This window comes from Dreissena polymorpha, chromosome 1 (genome assembly GCF_020536995.1).
Source record: "Dreissena polymorpha isolate Duluth1 chromosome 1, UMN_Dpol_1.0, whole genome shotgun sequence".
NCBI lineage: Eukaryota > Metazoa > Mollusca > Bivalvia > Myida > Dreissenidae > Dreissena > Dreissena polymorpha.
In genome coordinates this window covers 77,860,592-77,882,941 of record NC_068355.1, presented here as the reverse complement: position 1 = coordinate 77,882,941, position 22,350 = coordinate 77,860,592, and the positions used below count along the sequence as shown (strand labels likewise).

The following is a 22,350-nucleotide window of genomic DNA, read 5'->3' as shown; positions in this document are numbered from 1 at the left end:
GTTCACATTATTAAGCAATCTAATTTACTGTGGGCGGAATAAAGTGCAAACCGTTTCCTGAGTTTACAAAGTAAATTAGATTATTCCTGTCGTTATTTGACACTTTTCCATAGACACTTTCATGGTGAAAGTCTATAGCAAGAGTCATTTGTTGATTTGTGCTACACAGAGATCTGCATCGTATCGACAATACAATTATCAACATATTTGGTCGTCGCCACGTCGCTGTAACCAATAATATCCACGTATTATATATTAGCTGTGAAAACATGTCTTCACTACACTAGGCTGTTGCGAAACAATTTGTAAGGAAATATATCATCGATATATCAGAGAAAATCGAGGACGCTATAAAGGGGCATTTTCATAGATTTTGGCATGTATTGAAGTTTGCCATTAAATACTTTATATTGATAAATGTAAACATCTTTAAATCTTAAAAGCTCCAATTAAAAAAAGAATGCAATAAAAGAAAGAAAAAAGTAACCCTTAACTGGACTCGAACCACTGACTCCTGGAATAAAAGTCTATCGCTTGGACCACTCGGTCATCCGTGCTCATACTATAACAGATGTATTTAATACTATATATACACTATCCTCGTAATGTCAAAAAATTAAACCATAACAACTAAACTCTCGAAATAATTAAATCGTTGCGCGTTGCAACGCTTTATAATTTTCAGGTTTTTAAATCGTCAAAAGACGTATATAATGGATATTATAGAGCATTGTAAATGTTCATTCGTACTGTTTCCTCACAAATATCATAACTACAACAAAAATTTGCGAATCTGAAACATTTTTTATTTTATTTTAATTTTGTCAATATACCAAAACGTGAAAAGATCCCTTTAAAGAAAATGAGTTAATAAAATTTGGTTAGTAATCAGTGAGCCATGCATATGTATTCGTGATTGGCGTCGCTCTGGAGAGCGTCGACTAGTATGTAATGAATTTTTTTCGCTTATGGGAGGAGGAGTTATTTTACGGATCAATGTATAAATTTTTGTTTTAAGAATATCTTGCATAGTGGTGAATTTTTGTGTAAATTAGTGTAAATAAGTACTGCATTTGTGCCTATTACATTTATTACAATTTATTGCCAATAATGCAAAGCTAATTGTTTTAATTAATAACTGATCCATCACAGGGGAAAGATCACAGGGACTGGGCAAATACGCGAAACTTTCTTGTTTTGTATAATAAACAAAACATAATTAAAATATATTTATTTTGGGGTTTTTCTAATTTGCTGATTTAGTGGAGAATCAATGTAGTAGATATTTGACGACCTATCGCGCAAGCAAGTTTATTGGAAGGCGTAGTGGTACGAAAACCTACAATGTATTAGTTTTTATCCCACTTTTACACCGAAATCGGTTGATTAAAGCCCCGTTGATTAAATTTTATCTATAATCAACGGCAAGGCTATAATCAATGGCACGAAATGACGTCATCAACTGCCGAACCGGGACTACTTTTTCCCACGCACCTCGTCGCCTGTATTTGCCAAGTGCATCAATAATAAAAACAATCTCAAATGTTTGTCAATCTTAATGACCTTAAAACAAATAAAAGTAGCAAAAAACCGTGTTTTTTGTCATTTATTTTTATTAAAACCTCTAGTATTATGTAAATTTAACACTATGTTGCAAATAGGTTCTGTTGTTGTTGCTCCCCTTTGAAGAAGTCAGTTCGAGTTGCTCCCCTTTGACTATAGAACACAATCGTCTGCGAAATCGTAAACCCCTCAAAATGTCTGACGAATTTGAAAAAGTCAATTTCTCATTTACTTGGGATGAATTAAATAATGAACATGAGCAACAAGCAACTGAAGTGGAATTAACACTAAGCCAGTTCCAGGAACAATATGGGTTTGATCCATCTATTTTGTTCACAAATGAAATTGAATTGACCATTGAGAATGAAACCAGCCCCAGTAGTAACGCACCATCCAGTAGCAATGTCTTCCCCCCAACTTTAGATCTGCATGAGAATAAAGAGTTCTTAGATGTTAACCTCACTGATGTTGGTGATTTCATTGTCCAAAATGAAAATAAAAAGACTGTATCGAAGACCTTGTCTGACATAAACAAATTTAAAAGGTTTCTTATGTCAAAAGCTGAATCAAAAGAAATCCACCACATAGAACCAACTCTTCTTGATGAGTATTTGGCCACTTTCCTGTTGTCCCTTAAAAAGTCAAATGGCACAGATTTTGAACCAAGCTCCCTCCGTGGCATCATTGCTAGTGTTGACAGGTACCTGAAACGACATCGCTATGGATGTTCAGTCATGACAGGGACTGGAGCCCAATTTGCACTCACAAGGGACACATACAATGCAAAGAAAAAAAGTCTTAAGAAACAGGTAAAATTGAGATGAACGGTTATAACTAAAAGAAATTTGGCAAAAATAACATATTCAACAGAAAACGTATCATTTATGACAAAATTGGGAAAAAATCCCAAGTGTAGTCTGTGCGAAACTAATACCCTGTAGACATAAAGTTGCAGTTAATAAATAAGTCTAAAAGTCACATTAAAAGTAATACTGTAAGCCTACGAAAGATAGAATACTCAAAAAATAAATTTAAATTAAAAAATATAGTCGAAAAGTTAAATGAAACAGTATAATAAATATAAATCACCAATTTAGGGTATGGGAAACCGTCCTAGGGAGGCCCATCCGCTGAGTGATACCGACATCGATCTGCTCTGGGAGAAGGGGATTATTTGGCACGGAGTCTACGAAAGCCTTGTTAAATACAGTCTGGTTCAACAACTGCCTTCATTTTGGCTTGCGAGGTACAACGGAGCAATACAATTTGCGGTAAGAAACATTTTTACACACAAACACACAAAATATGTATCAATTTTTCTCATTATTTTTTCACCCCATTCACTAAGTACATCCGCTTCAACTTAAATGCTGTATTTCATTATTGTTCATATCTGACATTAAATTAAGATTCTTGTATTTTGTTAGGTGGGGAGACGTCCGCCTCCGTGTAGACTCGAATGGTGTGGAGTATCTCGAGTTAAACGAGCGGCAAACGAAAACGCGCACAGGAGAGAACATCGCTGACATAAGAAAAGTGTCTCCCAAGATGTTCGGCACTTCTGGACCAAGAAATCCCGTGTTAATTTACAAGCTGTACTCGAATATGCGTCCATCTGATTTTTCTTCAGATCAGCACCCTTTCTACCTGGCAACACGCACAATTTACACTGCATCCCAGTGGTTCTTGCGACAACAATTGGGTGTCAACAAGCTGGGTCAGATGCTGAAGGCCATGGCAAAAGACGCCGGCTTTCCCGAGCACAAGAGAATAACCAACCACTCAGTTCGCAAATTCCTGGTCCAAAAACTTCGAAATGCAAACATTCCACCCACCGAAATCATGGCCATAACAGGGCACAAAAATGTCCAGTCCATAACCAATTATTCCACCATATCTGTTGAACAGCAGCAAAAGTGTTCCAACATTCTTGCTCAGTCCAGTAAATGTAACAAACAAACAGCTTCCTCTTGTTCACCTTCATGCACTGAAACTATGGTCGAAATGCAGCCTACACAACCACTGTCTACCGTTGAACAAGTTGATCTTGATTTTCGTCCCACCCAGTCACTTCACCAGCAAATGTCTTTCTCTCGTTCGAACTACTTTGCCTCACAATTCATTGGTGCCACTTTCCACATTCAAAATTTTAATGTGAATAATTAGATTAAATCCAAGTTGTTATTGTTATTTCGTCACGAAATAACCACATATTACAACAAAGAAGCAAATGTTTTGCACCTCGTGTTCTAGTTGATAGTTTGAACATCGAAAGTGAATTGTGTGTGGTGTTAGGCTACGTTGTATACAAATGTAGTTCCTTGTATATAACAACTAAATGTTATATTAATGTTATAAAACTTTTAGATTTGCAATTCAATATGAATAAAATTGTTATTAGTAACGCACGATTCTTTGTCACAGAACGATATTCTGATTTTTTAAATGACAATTTGATCAGCGGTTATTTTTGGAACGCGGAGTAATACACTGATCTTGGTTACACTACAGTCATTATCAAAGTACGACAAACACTCATGAAAACTAATTTTGTTAAAATAAAAAGGTTTACTGAATAAAAAAGTGGGATAAATAGAATAATAGGCTAGTGTTGATTATAGATCAGGTTTATCATGCTCGGCACGAAAACGAAAAAGCACTCGCCAAGGCTCGTGCTTTTTGTTTTCTAAGCCTCGCATGATAAACCTGATCTATAATCAACACTAACCTATTATTCTCTATATAAATTGACATATAATAACGATCGCTATACACAACTTCACCAAATAGCAGTACATAAATGACGTCAGCCGGAATAGCTCAGTTGGGAGAGCGTTAGACTGAAGTTGTTTCCGCAACAATCATCTAAAGGCCCCCAGTTCAATCCCGGACTCCGGCACGAACGTAACAGTTCGCCGGCTGACAATTTTTTTCAGTCAGGTTAATGAATATAATAAAGTTTTATTTTATGTAGACATTGTAAAATCCATTTTACTACAATTGGACATTTTAATTAAAATTAATGGATTCCGCGTGGTGACAACGTTTATTAAAATTTCTTACATCACTTAAATATCTTTAAAAATACACGTGTTTTTATATTAACAATTAAATGCAAACAACACATCTATTATCCATGTATTTTTATGGTTGTCTATCATAGGCCCTAATTACTATCCCTAACACATATAGAGCGCGAAGCGCGACACGTATTATTGATTGTAACAATGAGTTGCGATAAAGAAAGCAGCCGCTTATCAAGGCGGAGCTGTGTCCCAGCAACCCGTTCCCCTAGAGTCAAGCACTCCTCGGAGTTTTTTAAGAACCACATATAGAGCGCGAAGCGCGACACGTATTACTATCCAGGTGGTTTAGGCCCTTTAGCATTATCCGACCATTACGTCCATAGTTATCTTCCTGAGAATTTGAGAAATTTTGAAATCGTTGTTCGAAGTCCAAAATTTTCATCCGATTGTTCCCAAACTTGCACAGGTTTTTTATCAATGAGGACCCAACCCAAACTCTATTTGAGAAATATCGGACCTATGGAAAGCCAAAGGGGACCCCCGCTAAAAAACATAAACTTATATAGCAAATATCGGGATTGTCATTTTTCGCGGAACTTTCACTTTCCGCGAAAAACCAATGCCAGCATGGCCATAAAACACTACATACAAATCGAAATCTAAAAAGCGCGGAACTTTCATATATTTTCTATGGAAAGCCAAAGGGGACCCCCGCTAAAATACATATACTTATATAGTAAATATCGGGATTGTCATTTTTCGCGGAACTTTCACTTTCCGCGAAAAACCAATGCCAGCATGGCCATAAAACACTACATACAAATCGAAATCTAAAAAGCGCGGAACTTTCATATATTTTCCGTCGGAGCAATTATTTTTCAACCCTGTAGAAAAAGCGGGCTCAATTAATCGCGCGGAACGTTATTTATCTACTCTGTACAAATAGTAGTGTTTAAAATCGCGCGGAGATTGTAGAATGCTATTTTAAGAAGTCTATTAAAGAGAGAAAATCCAGTAAATACCAGATCCAAAAAGCGCGGAACACAAATATCGTCCGCGAAAAATAAGCATTGAATTACTGTACAAATCTCGGGTTGTTAAGTGTTAGAATCCCTAGTTACCCGAAAAATTTGATTGGATCCGATACTTAGAAATAACCAATCAGATACTTTGTAACAAATGCAACACAATCAGTGCGTTCAGTAAGTATAACGTTTCAAGATGGCGGAGCGAATTGCATGGTTATTGTTTCTACTCGATGGATTCGCAGATAATTCGGAAATAGATCAGATTGGGATCAATAACTGTATTGCATACGATCATTTACATGTATTACCAGGTTTGTATTTGTACTTTTTTAATATTGTGTAAAACTATCCGATAATATGCATAATGTTGACAATTGTTAATTAAATGAGCCGCGTTCTGAGAAAACTGGGCTTAATGCATGTGCGTAAAGTGTCATCGCAGATTAGCCTGTGCAGTCCGCACATGCTAATCAGGGATTACACTTTCCGCTTTTATGGTATTTTTAATTTCAAGGAAGTCCCTCCTTACCGAAAATAAAGTTTATGCGGAAAGTGTCGTCCCTGATTAGCCTGTGCGAACTGCACAGGCTGATTAGCCTGTGCGGACTGCACAGGCTTACGCTAATCTGGGATGACACTTTACGCACATGCACTAAGCCCAGTTTTCTCCGAATGCTACTGAAATAATAACTTATTGTAATGTAATGTACTTGTGTCTTGTATTCGTTCAGTTGAACGTCAATATATTAATACATTTATTTTTGTTTTCAACCTATTAATTAAAATAAGGTATTGTTTTTAATCAGTTTTTAGTTTCGTTATAGCTGACCTAGATTAAAACATTTCATCATAAATTAATAAATAAAATTATTAATAAATTTATGTTTTAATATAATTTATATATAAATTTTGTAGGTGTGTGTTGCCAGTAATGGTTGAAGATATGCCAAACAAATTGTGCCTCTCTATACAGACAGATTTCAGGTCTCAATTTCGACTTCAAAGGTCAACATATCACTGATATCAGGTTTGTCAGCTATTGGTTTGTATTATTCTTATCCACATTGCAGCAAGAATAACTGGATAACTTAACTTTTCAATAGCTATAACATGTAGATCTAATTTAAATTAATCATGTTTCTAAATCATCCACTAAATGCGGCTAATTCTCCACTTGTTGGAAGTTTTTTGTGATAAAAACTTGGAGTAGATTTATTTTACTCCCAAACTTCCTTTAAGAAAGCCCAACAGTTGTAGAGTGATGGAAAATCTTACTTCTTTAAAGTATTTATGAGTGAATAGACCCTTTTCACAATAAGCCAATATAGCAGGTAGTCAAATGATTGCAGAATTCCAGAATGAGGCTGAACGTGTAGAGATTTCTAATAGTGCATCGCAATATCACTCTGCTTTTGATCATTCAGCTAGATCTACTTAATGATATTGCCAACACAAGTTGACTTCGTCAGAAATAGCCATTAATTACTTAATATATACTTTCCATTTTAAGTGCCAATATATGAAATACATTTTCTTGATTAAAGTACTTGTTTGTATTCTTGTTTGTATTCTTTTTTTTTTGCACAAACTCTGACACTCCAAGTATGGCTTTCAATTCTTAGTGTGTGTAAATTGACAGTCTAAAACTTATTGGATTATCTGACACTCTTTGTTTGCGCATTATTTGGGCGATTAATCAATTATTTTATTTATTGATAGATCTTGCGTTTAAATTCCCCTGTATTCAGCACAAACCCATAACCTCTTTATGATCAGATACTGTGCAGACAAATACTAAATAACAACGTGATGTCATAAACCACATGTTGTAGATATCTGGTCATCTGGTCATTTAACACAATTAATGACACCTCCATGTGACCATGGCGTCTCATGGTTGTAGCATTGCGTAGCCGTTTCTTGGAATAATTTAACGCCAAATACTCAATTGTTGCTTTTACTGAACATAAAAGATATTGTCAACATTGAAAGTCATCTGTCCAAAAAGATTGTCAGAAACTAAATACTGTATACATATTAGCCAGTTTTATCATAATTATAAAGTGCTTTATACCTATATATTTTTAATATTTCAAAAATTTAATGCTAAACATTTGTGTCATTTTCTTCTATTTGATAGGACTTTGTCTGATGCTTGATTCAACTCTTACACGTTCTATAATTCATGAAATTGTACACATCCTACCTTTGAAAATTGTAGTCTTACAATACTTAGTATTGTATACTGCTAATTTATGACTTCGATTTGTGCAATAATCGATGTTTAGTCTTCAGACCACATTTACTCTGATGCTTATGGGTAACTGGAAATTGTATGCCCCTGGAAGGGTGGCATATAGCAGTTGAACTGTCCGTCAGTCAGTCAGTATGTCAGTCTGTCCGTCTGTCCGAAAAAAAAATAACGTTGGCCATTACTTTTGCAGCATGGAAGATAGCAACTTGATATTTGGCATGCATGTGTATCTCATGAAGCTGCACATTTTGAGTGGTGGAAGTTCAAGGTCAAGGTCGTCCTTCAAGGTCAAAGGTTAAAAAAATATATGTATAATTAAAAGCGGCGCAGTAGTGGGCATTGTGTTTCTGATGAACACATCTATTGTTATTTATAAAGATTAAATATAATTCATTAATATACACTGATAGTACATAACTTATGTCCTTGAATCATTATTTAGGTGTTATAATTTTTATATTTGAATTACTTATCAATTTTTTTACTTAACACAGCATGACATGTGATGGTTGTCTGTATTCATATGTTTGACTTAATTGTAACCAGTGTCAGTGCGCATTAAAATCTTGATATTCAACGCAATTTGCATAGCAAAAGAAAATGCAGTTCCACGTTCAGCCTTGTTCTGCAATTCAATGCGTCAGGTGATATGATTGATATCTAAAAATAGTATCGGTGTTCATATTGTGAAACTGGTCTATTATTCGATACTGATTAATTTGATGAATCAAGTTAATTTTTGTTAAATATCTGTTAAATATTTATGCCCCCCTCCGAAGAAGAGCAGGTTTATTGTTTTGCACATGTCGGTCCGAATGTCCATATGTCTGTCCACCAGATGGTTTCCGGATGATAACCCAAGAACGATTTTGCCTAGGATCATGAAACTTCATAGGTACATTGATCATGACTCGAAGATGACCCCTATTGATTTTCAGGTCACTAGGTCAAGGTCACGGTGACCCTAAATAGTAAAATGGTTTCCCGATGATAACTCAAGAACGCTTATGCCTAGGATCATGAAACTTCATAGGTACATTGATCATGACTCGCAGATGACCCCTATTGATTTTGAGGTCACTAAGTTGAAGGTCAAGGTCACGGTGACCCAAAAAAGTAAAATGGTTTCCGGATGATAACTCAAGAACTTATGCCTAGGATCATGAAACTTCATAGGTACATAGATAATGACTCGCAGATGACCCCTATTGACTTTCAGGTCACTAGGTCAAAGGTCAAGGTCACAGTGCCAAAAAACGTATTCACACAATGGCTGCCACAACAATGACAATCCATATGGGGGGCATGCATGTTTTACAAACAGCCCTTGTTTGAAATTTATTTTATGACATTAAAGTAATGTATTGGGAATTTAGTTACCTACACATTCTTTGAAAAGAAATTTGAATTGTAAATGTATACTTCATTTATTTTGTAGGAATTCTGTACAACTGTGGAACCATGTATGGTACGTGACCGCACAATGTTGGTTGGCAAAAGGATATTGGAATAAGCAAAGGTAAATTGTATGTGAAGGAGTCTTGACAATTGCAAATATGGTTAGTTTTTTTGTAAGGCTCGCAGAAAGTGACCCTAGCCTTCATATATAAATAAAAAGCTGAAAGAGTATTTATGAAAAATCGTGTAATCAAGTTTGCAATATGTAACATTTTATTTATAAGCTCATCTTTTTTTTTGAAAAAAAAAGAGATATTGTCATCATCTTGGCGTCGGCGTCTGCGTCGGTGTCTGCGTCCGGTTAAGTTTTGTGTTTAGGTCCACTTTTCTCATAAAGTATCAAGTATAAATTTTATTTACTTACTACCATGAGGGGACTGGGCAGGCAAAGTTAGATAACTCTGGCGTGCATTTTGACAGAATTATGTGCCCTTTTTATACTTAGAAAATTGAAAATTTGGTTAAGTTTTGTGTTAAGGTCCACTTTATTCCTACAGTATCAAAGCTATTGCTTTCATACTTGCAACACTTACTATCATAAAGGGACTGTGCAGACAAAGTTATGTAACTCTGACTGGCATTTTGAAAGTATTATGTGCCCTTTTTATTCTTAGAAAATTGAAAATTTGGTTAAGTTTTGTGTTTTGGTCCACTTTACTCCTAAAGTATCATAGATATTGCTTTCATACTTGGAACACTCGCAAATTATCATAAGGGGACAGTACAGGACAAGTTGAATAACTCTGGTTGTCATTTTGACAGAATTATGGTCCTTTTCTTACTTAGTAACTTTGAATATATGGTTAAATTTTGTGTTTTGATCTACTTTACTTCTCAAGTATCAAGGCTATTGCTTTCAAACTTCAAATACTGTCATGCTATCATAAGTTACTGTAGCTGGCAAGTTGAATTTTACCTTGACCTTTGAATGACCATGACTCTCAAGGTGAAATTATTAAATTTTGCTAAAATTTCCATAACTTCTTTACAAGCGTTACAAAGCAACTCTTATCTGACATACCACAATAGACTCCACCCAAACCATCCCCCACGCCCCCCCCCCAAAAAAGAAAAAAGTACTTTTTTTTTCATTTTGAAAGATCATCTAATAAATGACCACACCCTCACACTATACCCCCTGCCCATTTTTTTTTAACATGGCTAAAAAACACAAATATTTATTTTTATCATTTTTTCATTTTTGGAAGATAGTGTAATAAATGACCACACCACCACACTATACACCCTTCTCCACCCCACCTCTCCCTCCTTTGTGATTCAAGTATTGAGATAGGTCCCTTCAACTTTAAAAAAAATAGATGAGAGGTCTGAACCCGCAGGGCGGTGCTCTTGTTAACAATCAAATGAGACATAACTTAGAAGCTTCACTTCATTTACTTTGTCAGGCTGGCGTAGTGGATATGGTGTTCACCTAGTGATGGGAACATTTTGGGTTCAACCCTGTTTATTAGCGGTCTCTTTATCTTCATATATACAAAGTACTGATTACTCCCAGAAAACGGACTCTAGAATGTCTTAATAAGCATAAAGCTTTCAATGCAATCAAGCATAATTAATATGGCTAAACTCTACCATGAATTTTACTTTTGTATTTCAGGGACTCAACATTACACAGTCATTTCAACATGTAGAGTCTTGTCAGCAATGATGGAGCAGTACATCAGATTTCCAGAATCTCGTCATGAGCTGAAGATCATTGCCTATGGATTTCATGAATGATGTAGAATGATTGGACTGTTGATGGAACCCACAGTGCATGTCCTGCTTCAACATCTGAGCATAGGTCCTTGTTTATCAGCAGTTTAGTTCTTCAAGCAGTCTGTGACAGTAACTTGAAATGTTTGGACATATGACCTGGATGGCCAAGTTCTGTGCATGATGCCCATTTAAATAGGAACGGCCCAGTGGCGCATTAAATGGACATTTTTCGAATGTTCTCGAGGATTCAGCTTACCGCCTGACAAGAAATCTTGCTTTTTGTTCCGTATCGAGGCCATAGACATTTGTATCATTTGCAAAAGATACTGCGATATTTGTGTCTTTGTTCATGCTTTATAGTTGATTAACAATTGGAAGCCATAACCTGTTTTATAGGATGGTGTTAGTGGGACAATGAATTTTGTAAAGATTTAAAGACTGGAAAAGATAATTAAAAGTCAAAAGAGTTCTGCTATTGTTAAGCATGCTTTATTGATTTGTAATGTTAGAAAGATAGCATTATTAACAGAATAAAATGTCCATAATATGAATATTCTACTGTTTTCAGCAACATTTAATTTGATATAGTACAAAATGCTGCATCATGTTATATCATGATCTGTTTTGTGAACAATGACCTTTCAATGTATATTTAATAATTTGTCAATGGGTGTTACACGCATAAGCCCTACCATTAGCCCAAAAAGGAATTGCTTAGGAGTTTTGCCACCTTCTAGAGAAAAATACTTCTCAGAAACAATTGCATTTTGGAAAGTCTATGGCTAGTAAAATTTGGATTCCTTTTGGATACCCAAGGTTACCAATTTATGTTTAATGAATTTGCAATAAAAAGCTTTGACAGAACGTAATGTCACAGAGTCGAACACGTGTATGGAATAAAGTGGAAGTTAATTAAATGAGTAATACACATTATATGCTTCTTTGATTAAAAGTTTGTGTTTTCACTAAAACTGCAAACATAGTAAGCTTTAAAGTATTGCAACTAAATAAAAGATTCAGATTTAAATTGTATTATTTGAATGCACTGTCTAATACATATGAGCCTCGCTCTGTGAAAAAGGGGTTTAATGCATGTGCACTCCAGATTAGCATGGGCAGACCGCACAGGCTAATCAGGGAGGATACTAAACGCACATGCATTAAACCCCTTTTTCACAGAGCAAGGCTCATATATGTTCAATAAACCAAAGATAATCAAAAACAAAATGAGACATTTAACCCTGTACCACTCAAAAACGCACTAAGACACATTCGAGAATAAATTTAATTTAAGACCTTTCTTACTATATTAAAGTTTTAAAGGCTTTGTTTCCAACCCATGGATACTGATGAGCAGCAAACAGCATAAAACCTGAACAGATTGTGAGTTACTTGCAGGCTGTTCTGGTTTTATGATGTTTGCATGTAGAAAATTTAAAATTTCCTCAGAGCAGGAAAAGGTTAATAATAACACAACAGCAATTATACTTAAGTTATTTTAAGACTTCATACTAATGCAAGTAACTTGCAACTGTCTAACCAAAATCGGAGATGGTGGAGGGCAAAATTAATGGCTGTGCACCTTGAATTATCTATTCATACTCAAACAATATAATGTTGATCTACAGTATCTTGTACAGCATGCATCTAATACTACAGCCAAATTTGCTTACAAATAATATTACAAGAAACACAAGTCATTAAAGACTTAACTTTATTGCATCAACCATTTAGCAGGAATAAAATATAAATTATGGCAATTTTTTCATCTGAACATACAAGTCTTCATATACAATCCCATTGCATATAAAAACGACAGTTTACTATTTTTCCGTTCTATATGTCAGCATAAAGACAAGATGGTATTCACTGTGCAATAAAACACAAGCAATCATATTACAATTGCTTTTAATTATATGAACTGTACCTTCACTAACATTCAAGAATTTTAATATAAATACATGATGAAAGATGAGCTTTTTCTTGTCTTAAAATAACTTGATACTTTGCAATGACCAAACAATACAACTCAACATACAAATTATCCAACAAAATATATTTTAATGACACAATATTTTTATTCAACAATAGGAATAGCTTAAGGTTGTAACATATTACACTAAAGTCACAGTGTCAATCTAAGCAAAGAGTAGAATCATAAAGAGATGTCCACAACGGATGATGTGCAAGCTGGCTCTGACTCAGATTTCCACATCAGTTGATGTGCAAGCTGGTTATTACAAGGATGTGAACAACCGATGACGTGCAAGCTCTAAGACAGATATCCACAACAGAGATTGTCCTTGCTGGCTCTGACTGATGTCCACAAGTAAATAACATGCAAGCTATCTCTGACTGATGTCCTAAACATATGACCTGCAAGCTGGCTCTAACACAGATGTCCACAACAGATTACGTGCAAGCTAGCACTTACACGGATGTCCACAACAGAGGATGTGTAAGCTGGCTCTAACACTGATGTCCAAAAGAGATGACGTGCAAGCTGGCTCTTACACGGATGTTCACAACAGATGACATGCAAGCTAGCACTAACACTGATGTCCACAATAGAGGACGTGCAAGCTGGCTCTAACACGGATGTCCACAACAGATGACATGCAAGCTGGCTCTTACTCGGTTGTCCACAACAGAGGTCAGATGGGCAAGCTGGCTCTGCCTCAGATATGTACACAGAAGATGATGTTCAAGTTGGGAACACTGCTACAGCTATAAAATACAAAAACCATGTTTCATACTATCATATTATTTTACTACATGTATTTCTTCCACAATACAGAACATTATACTCATTATTAGCATTCTGCTATTGCTATCTGAAGGTTTACCAGATGCTTTGTGTGAAGATAGTTCATACCAGAAATTAGCCGAAAAACAGCCGAAAAACACTTTTTAGACATAATGTGCATTCTGCTTTAAGATATATAGCTCAGAATTCACTGGTTAAATCAAATTTTTTGGACTAAATTGGCGTGGCATGCAGACAAAATGTCGAGTTTTGAAACTGTGTCGTATCTGGTGTGAATCTTGAGTTATTTAATTTGGTCAGTATATCAGATGTGTACACCTGTTATATGTTAACTGTAAGAGTTAAGAATGTCTTGACAGTCATTGTGTTTGTAATACATTGTGTTATCTTTCAGATTTGTGTGACAGTTAAATATAATAATCAATAATCTTGTTCTGCATGCCGGTCAAATTGTTCCGTGGTAAACACCTACCCATTGTGGTCAACTCGTACCTGTTTTTTAGTCAACTTGTACCTACCCAAACTAAACCCGTACCCGATATACAGAAATAGGTGTAGGATGGTTAGCTTATAAGTCAAACTCATAGAGACAATTTTTATTTTCCTCTTGATGTTTCCACTTAAATTATCTAAGCATTGCTCACGCAAGTTGTCTGTTGCAGATATGTATAAGCAGCGAAAGTGTTGATGAAAATTGACACTTGTGGTCTTTCAAGAATTTTACAATTGTGACAAAATAAGACAAATGAAACAAGTTGAATAGTTTGAATGAGGTACGAGTTGACAACAAGAGCACCTCATAACGGGTGCCAGGCTCTGCTACAGGTGCTTGTAAGATTTTTTTTTTAGAGGTCACAATGACCTTGACCTAGTGACCCCAAAATGGGTGTGGCGTGTAGAACAAATCAACATGCATCTACATATGAAGTTTCAAAGTTGTAGGTGGAAGCACTTTATTTTAGAGCCAATGTTAAAGTTTTATAGTAGAGGTCACAGTGACCTTGGCCTTTGACCTAATGACCCAAAAATGGGTGTTGCATGTAGAACTCATCAAGGTGCATCTACATATGAAGTTTCAAAGTTGTAGGTGGAAGCACTTTGATTTTAGAGCCTATGTTAAAGTTTTATATTAGAGGTCACAGTGACTTTGACCTAGTGACCCAAAAATGGGTGTGGCGTGTAGAAATCATCAAGGTGCATCTACATATGAAATTTCAAAGTTGTAGGTGGAGCACTTTGATTTTAGAGCCAATGCTAAGGTTTTAGCACGACGCCTACGGCGGACGACGAGCTGGCTATGACAATACCTCGGGTTTTCTCCGAAAACGCCGAGCTAAAAATGGGTACGAGTTGACCAAGGTACGAGTTGCCTTTGGGATGAATTGCCTGTAAAGCCTTGTTCTTTTTCTTTTTAATTGAAGACGTATACGGTGCTGGACTAGAGCATACGACTGCCATAACAATAACTTGGCTCTCTACTAACTGAGCTTAAGGGAAGATGTTTCTTACACACAAACACTATATTTCATTATTTGACGACATATGATTATGACGTGTTTTTGCGGGTGTTTATGTTTTAACAGAGACGTTTGCATATAGACAAACCGTGAAAACAACACTCGATACTCTTGAGCTGTTTTAATTGCATTAAAATTCATAATTCATGTATGTTAAATACTAACCTCATCGCTAATGTCATCAAAATTGATCACTCTTTCGCCCTTAAAAGGTTTTGTGTTAATGTGAAACAACTGTCATCATGATGACTGCATGAATGCTGGATAAGACGCGAGTTTTGATTGGTTCTTTCTAGGTGTCGGAACCAATCAAATTTTATCGCGTAACCACATAGCAACCCGATTTTCGTGCAGTAATTCAATGCTATTGAAAATCGCGCGGAGTAATGAATCTTCCGCGCGATTTTACATTAGCAACCCGCAATTTACATAGCAACCCGAGATTTGTACAGTAATTCAATGCTTAATTTTCGCGGAAGATATTTGTGTTCCGCGCTTTGTGGATTAGGTCCGCGCGATTTTATACACTACTATTTGTACAGAGTAGATAATATTAAGGTTCCGCGCGATTATTTGAGCCCGCATTCTCTACAGGGTTGAAAGATAATTGTTCCGACGGAAAATATATGAAAGTTCCGCGCTTTTTAGATTTCGATTTGTATGCAGTATTTTATGGCTATGCTGGCCTTGGTTTTTCGCGGAAAGTGAAAGTTCCGCGGAAAATGAAAATCCCGATATTTACTATATAAGTATATGTATTTTAGCGGGGGTCCCCTTTGGCTTTCCATAATTTTCCGTCGGAGCAATTATTTTTCAACCCTGTAGAAAAAGCGGGCTCAATTAATCGCGCGGAACGTTATTTATCTACTCTGTACAAATAGTAGTGTTTAAAATCGCGCGGAGATTGTAGAATGCTATTTTAAGAAGTCTATTAAAGAGAGAAAATCCAGTAAATACCAGATCCAAAAAGCGCGGAACACAAATATCGTCCGCGAAAATTAAGCATTGAATTACTGTATAAATCTCGGGTTGTTAGGTGTTAGAATCCCTAGTTACCCGAAAAATTTGATTGGATCCGATACTTAGAAATAACCAATCAGATACTTTGTAACAAATGCAACACAATCAGTGCGTTCAGTAAGTATAACGTTTCAAGATGGCGGAGCGAATTGCATGGTTATTGTTTCTACTCGATGGATTCGCAGATAATTCGGAAATAGATCAGATTGGGATCAATAACTGTATTGCATACGATCATTTACATGTATTACCAGGTTTGTATTTGTACTTTTTTAATATTGTGTAAAACTATCCGATAATATGCATAATGTTGACAATTGTTAATTAAATGAGCCGCGTTCTGAGAAAACTGGGCTTAATGCATGTGCGTAAAGTGTCATCGCAGATTAGCCTGTGCAGTCCGCACATGCTAATCAGGGATTATACTTTCCGCTTTTATGGTATTTTTAATTTCAAGGAAGTCCCTCCTTACCGAAAATGAAGTTTATGCGGAAAGTGTCGTCCCTGATTAGCCTGTGCGGACTGCACAGGCTTACGCTAATCTGGGATGACACTTTACGCACATGCACTAAGCCCAGTTTTCTCCGAATGCGACTGAAATAATAACTTATTGTAATGTAATGTACTTGTGTCTTGTATTCGTTCAGTTGAACGTCAATATATTAATACATTTATTTTTGTTTTCAACCTATTAATTAAAATAAGGTATTGTTTTTAATCCGTTTTTAGTTTCGTTATAGCTGACCTAGATTTAAACATTTCGTCATAAATTAATAAATAAAATTATTAATAAATTTATGTTTTAATATAATTTATATATAAATTTTGTAGGTGTGTGTTGCCAGTAATGGTTGAAGATATGCCAAACAAATTGTGCCTCTCTATACAGACAGATTTCAGGTCTCAATTTCGACTTCAAAGGTCAACATATCACTGATATCAGGTTTGTCAGCTATTGGTTTGTATTATTCTTATCCACATTGCAGCAAGAATAACTGGATAACTTAACTTTTCAATAGCTATTACATGTAGATCTAATTTAAATTAATCATGTTTCTAAATCATCCACTAAATGCGGCTAATTCTCCACTTGTTGGAAGTTTTTTGTGATAAAAACTTGGAGTAGATTTATTTTACTCCCAAATACCTTTAAGAAAGCCCAACAGCTGTAGAGTGATGGAAAATCTACTTCTTTAAAGTATTTATAAGTGAATAGACCCTTTTCACAATAAGCCAATATAGCAGGTAGTCAAATGATTGCAGAATTCCAGAATGAGGCTGAACGTGTAGAGATTTCTAATAGTGCATCGCAATATCGCTCTGCTTTCGATCATTCAGCTAGATCTACTTAATGATATTGCCAACACAAGTTGACTTCATCAGATATAGCCATTAATTACTTAATATATACTTTCCATTTTAAGTGCCAATATATGAAATACATTTTCTTGATTAAAGTACTTGTTTGTATTCTTGTTTGTATTCTTTTTTTTTGCACAAACTCTGACACTCCAAGTATGGCTTTCAATTCTTAGTGTGTGTAAATTGACAGTCTTAAACTTATTGGATTATCTGACACTCTTTGTTTTCCCATTATTTGGGCGATTAATCAATTATTTTATTTATTGATAGATCTTGCGTTTAAATTCCCCTGTATTCAGCACAAACCCATAACCTCTTTATGATCAGATACTGTGCAGACAAATACTAAATAACAACGTGATGTCATAAACCACATTTTGTAGATATCTGGTCATCTGGTCATTTAACACAATTAATGACACCTCCATGTGACCATGGCGTCTCATGGTTGTAGCATTGCGTAGCTGTTTCTTGGAATAATTTAACGCCAAATACTCAATTGTTGCTTTTACTGAACATAAAAGATATTGTCAACATTGAAAGTCATCTGTCCAAAAAGATTGTCAGAAACTAAATACTGTATACATATTAGCCAGTTTTATCATAATTATAAAGTGCTTTATACCTATATATTTTTAATATTTCAAAAATTTAATGCTAAACATTTGTGTCATTTTCTTCTTTTTGATAGGACTTTGTCTGATGCTTGATTCAACTCTTACACGTTCTATAATTCATGAAATTGTACACATCCTACCTTTGAAAATTGTAGTCTTACAATACTTAGTATTGTATACTGCTAATTTATGACTTCGATTTGTGCAATAATCGATGTTTAGTCTTCAGACCACATTTACTCTGATGCTTATGGGTAACTGGAAATTGTATGCCCCTGGAAGGGTGGCATATAGCAGTTGAACTGTCCGTCAGTCAGTCAGGATGTCAGTCTGTCCGTCTGTCCGAAAAAAAATTAACGTTGGCCATTACTTTTGCAACATTGAAGATAGCAACTTGATATTTGGCATGCATGTGTATCTCATGAAGCTGCACATTTTGAGTGGTGGAAGTTCAAGGTCAAGGTCGTCCTTCAAGGTCAAAGGTTAAAAAAATATATGTAGAATTAAAAGCGGCGCAGTAGTGGGCATTGTGTTTCTGATGAACACATCTATTGTTATATATAAAGATTAAATATAATTCATTAATATACACTAATAGTACATAACTTATGTCCTTGAATCATTATTTAGGTGTTATAATTTTTATATTTGAATTACTTATCAATTTTTTTACTTAACACAGCATGACATGTGATGGTTGTCTGTATTCATATGTTTGACTTAATTGTAACCAGTGTCAAGTGCGCATTATAATCTTGATATTCAACGCAATTTGCATAGCAAAAGAAAATGCAGTTCCACGTTCAGCCTTGTTCTGCAATTCAACGCGTCAGGTGATATGATTGATATCTATAAATAGTATCGGTGTTCATATTGTGAAACTGGTCTATTATTCGATACTGATTAATTTGATGAATCAAGTTAATTTTTGTTAAATACATCTGTTAAATATTTATGCCCCCCTCCGAAGAAGAGCAGGATTATTGTTTTGCACATGTCGGTCCGAATGTCCATATGTCTGTCCACCAGATGGTTTCCGGATGATAACCCAAGAACGATTTTGCCTAGGATCATGAAACTTCATAGGTACATTGATCATGACTCGAAGATGACCCCTATTGATTTTCAGGTCACAAGGTCAAGGTCACAGTGACCCTAAATAGTAAAATGGTTTCCCGATGATAACTCAAGAACGCTTATGCCTAGGATCATGAAACTTCATAGGTACATTGATCATGACTCGCAGATGACCCCTATTGATTTTGAGGTCACTAAGTCGAAGGTCAAGGTCACGGTGACCCAAAATAGTAAAATGGTTTCCGGATGATAACTCAAGAACTTATGCCTAGGATCATGAAACTTCATAGGTACATAGATAATGACTCGCAGATGACCCCTATTGACTTTCAGGTCACTAGGTCAAAGGTCAAGGTCACAGTGCCAAAAAACGTATTCACACAATGGCTGCCACAGCAATTGACAATCCATATGGGCGGCATGCATGTTTTACAAACAGCCCTTGTTTGAAATTTATTTTATGACATTAAAGTAATGTATAGGGAATTTAGTTACCTACACATTCTTTGAAAAGAAATTTGAATTGTAAATGTATACTTCATTTATTTTGTAGGAATTCTGTACAACTGTGGAACCATGTATGGTACGTGACCGCACAATGTTGGTTGGCAAAAGGATATTGGAATAAGCAAAGGTAAATTGTATGTGAAGGAGTCTTGACAATTGCAAATATAGTTAGTTTTTTTGTAAGGCTCGCAGAAAGTGACCCTAGCCTTCATATATAAATAAAAAGCTGAAAGAGTATTTATGAAAAATCGTGTAATCAAGTTTGCAATATGTTACATTTTATTTATAAGCTCATCTTTTTTTTTTGAAAAAAAAGAGATATTGTCATCATCTTGGCGTCGGCGTCTGCGTCGGCGTCCGGTTAAGTTTTGTGTTTAGGTCCACTTTTCTCATAAAGTATCAAGTATAAAACTTATTTACTTACTACCATGAGGGGACTGGGCAGGCAAAGTTAGATAACTCTGGCGTGCATTTTGACAGAATTATGTGCCCTTCTTATACTTAGAAAATTGAAAATTTGGTTAAGTTTTGTGTTTAGGTCCACTTTATTCCTACAGTATCAAAGCTATTGCTTTCATACTTGCAACACTTACTATCATAAAGGGACTGTGCAGACAAAGTTATGTAACTTTGACTGGCATTTTGAAAGTATTATGTGCCCTTTTTATTCTTAGAAAATTGAAAATTTTGTTAAGTTTTGTGTTTTCGTCCACTTTACTCCTAAAGTATCATAGATATTGCTTTCATACTGGGAACACTCGCAAATTATCATAAGGGGACAGTACAGGACAAGTTGAATAACTCTGGTTGTCATTTTGACAGAATTATGGTCCTTTTCTTACTTAGTAACTTTGAATATATGGTTAAATTTTGTGTTTTGATCTACTTTACTTCTCAAGTATCAAGGCTATTGCTTTCAAACTTCAAATACTGTCATGCTATCATAAGTTACTGTAGCTGGCAAGTTGAATTTTACCTTGACCTTTGAATGACCATGACTCTCAAGGTGAAATTATTAAATTTTGCTAAAATTTCCATAACTTCTTTACAAGCGTTACAAAGCAACTCTTATCTGACATACCACAATAGACTCCACCCAAACCATCCCCCACGCCCCCCCCCCCCAAAAAAAGAAAAAAGTACTTTTTTTTCATTTTGAAAGATCATCTAATAAATGACCACACCCTCACACTATACCCCCTGCCCATTTTTTTTAAACATGGCTAAAAAACACAAATATTTATTTTTATCATTTTTTCATTTTTGGAAGATAGTGTAATAAATGACCACACCACCACACTATACACCCTTCTCCACCCCACCTCTCCCTCCTTTGTGATTGAAGTATTGAGATAGGTCCCTTCAACTTAAAAAAAAATAGATGAGAGGTCTGAACCTGCAGGGCGTGCTCTTGTTAACAATCAAATGAGACATAACTTAGAAGCTTCACTTCATTTACTTTGTCAGGCTGGCGTAGTGGATATGGTGTTCACCTAGTGATGGGAACATTTTGGGTTCAACCCTGTTTATTAGCGGTCTCTTTATCTTCATATATACAAAGTACTGATTACTCCCAGAAAACGGACTCTAGAATGTCTTAATAAGCATAAAGCTTTCAATGCAATCAAGCATAATTAATATGGCTAAACTCTACCATGAATTTTACTTTTGTATTTCAGGGACTCAACATTACACAGTCATTTCAACATGTAGAGTCTTGTCAGCAATGATGGAGCAGTACTTCAGATTTCCAGAATCTCGTCATGAGCTGAAGATCATTGCCTATGAATTTCCTGAATGATGTAGAATGATTGGACTGTTGATGGAACCCACAGTGCATGTCCTGCTTCAACATCTGAGCATAGGTCCTTGTTTATCAGCAGTTTAGTTCTTCAAGCAGTCTGTGACAGTTACTTGAAATGTTTGGACATATGACCTGGATGGCCAAGTTCTGTGCATGATGCCCATTTAAATAGGAACGGCCCAGTGGCGCATTAAATGGACATTTTTCGAATGTTCTCAAGGATTCAGCTTACCGCCTGACAAGAAATCTTGCTTTTTGTTCAGTATCGAGGCCATGGACATTTGTATCATTTGCAAAAGATACTGCGATATTTGTGCCTTTGTTCATGCTTTATAGTTGATTAACAATTGGAAGCCATAACCTGTTTTTAAGATGGTGTTAGTGGGACAATGAATTTTGTAAAGATTTAAAGACTGGAAAAGATAATTAAAAGTCAAAAGAGTTCTGCTATTGTTAAGCATGCTTTATTGATTTGTAATGTTAGAAAGATAGCATTATTAACAGAATAAAATGTCCATAATTTGAATATTCTACTGTTTTCAGCAACATTTAATTTGATATAGTACAAAATGCTGCATCATGTTATATCATGATCTGTTTTGTGAACAATGACCTTTCAATGTATATTTAA

The 22,350-nt window shown here is 35.5% G+C and overlaps 1 protein-coding gene and 1 long non-coding RNA gene across 8 annotated transcripts in view; one reads left to right on the top strand and one right to left on the bottom strand.

Moving 5' to 3' along the window:
* The window catches only part of LOC127836523 (beta-adrenergic receptor kinase 2-like), a 417,424-nt gene that overhangs the window by 168,529 nt on the left and 226,545 nt on the right, over positions 1-22,350 (bottom strand). The window lies entirely within an intron of this gene.
* On the top strand, positions 5,682-22,245 carry LOC127836838 (uncharacterized). 6 transcript variants are annotated; one of them, XR_008028952.1, is made up of 5 exons: positions 15,769-15,783; positions 16,369-16,606; positions 17,184-17,295; positions 19,962-20,042; positions 21,595-22,245. It is a non-coding gene; the product is annotated as an uncharacterized LOC127836838 (long non-coding RNA). The 6 variants fall into 6 exon arrangements; XR_008028946.1 differs by lacking the exons at positions 15,769-15,783; positions 16,369-16,606 and adding an exon at positions 5,682-5,928; XR_008028944.1 differs by lacking the exons at positions 15,769-15,783; positions 16,369-16,606; positions 17,184-17,295 and adding exons at positions 5,683-5,928; positions 6,533-6,644.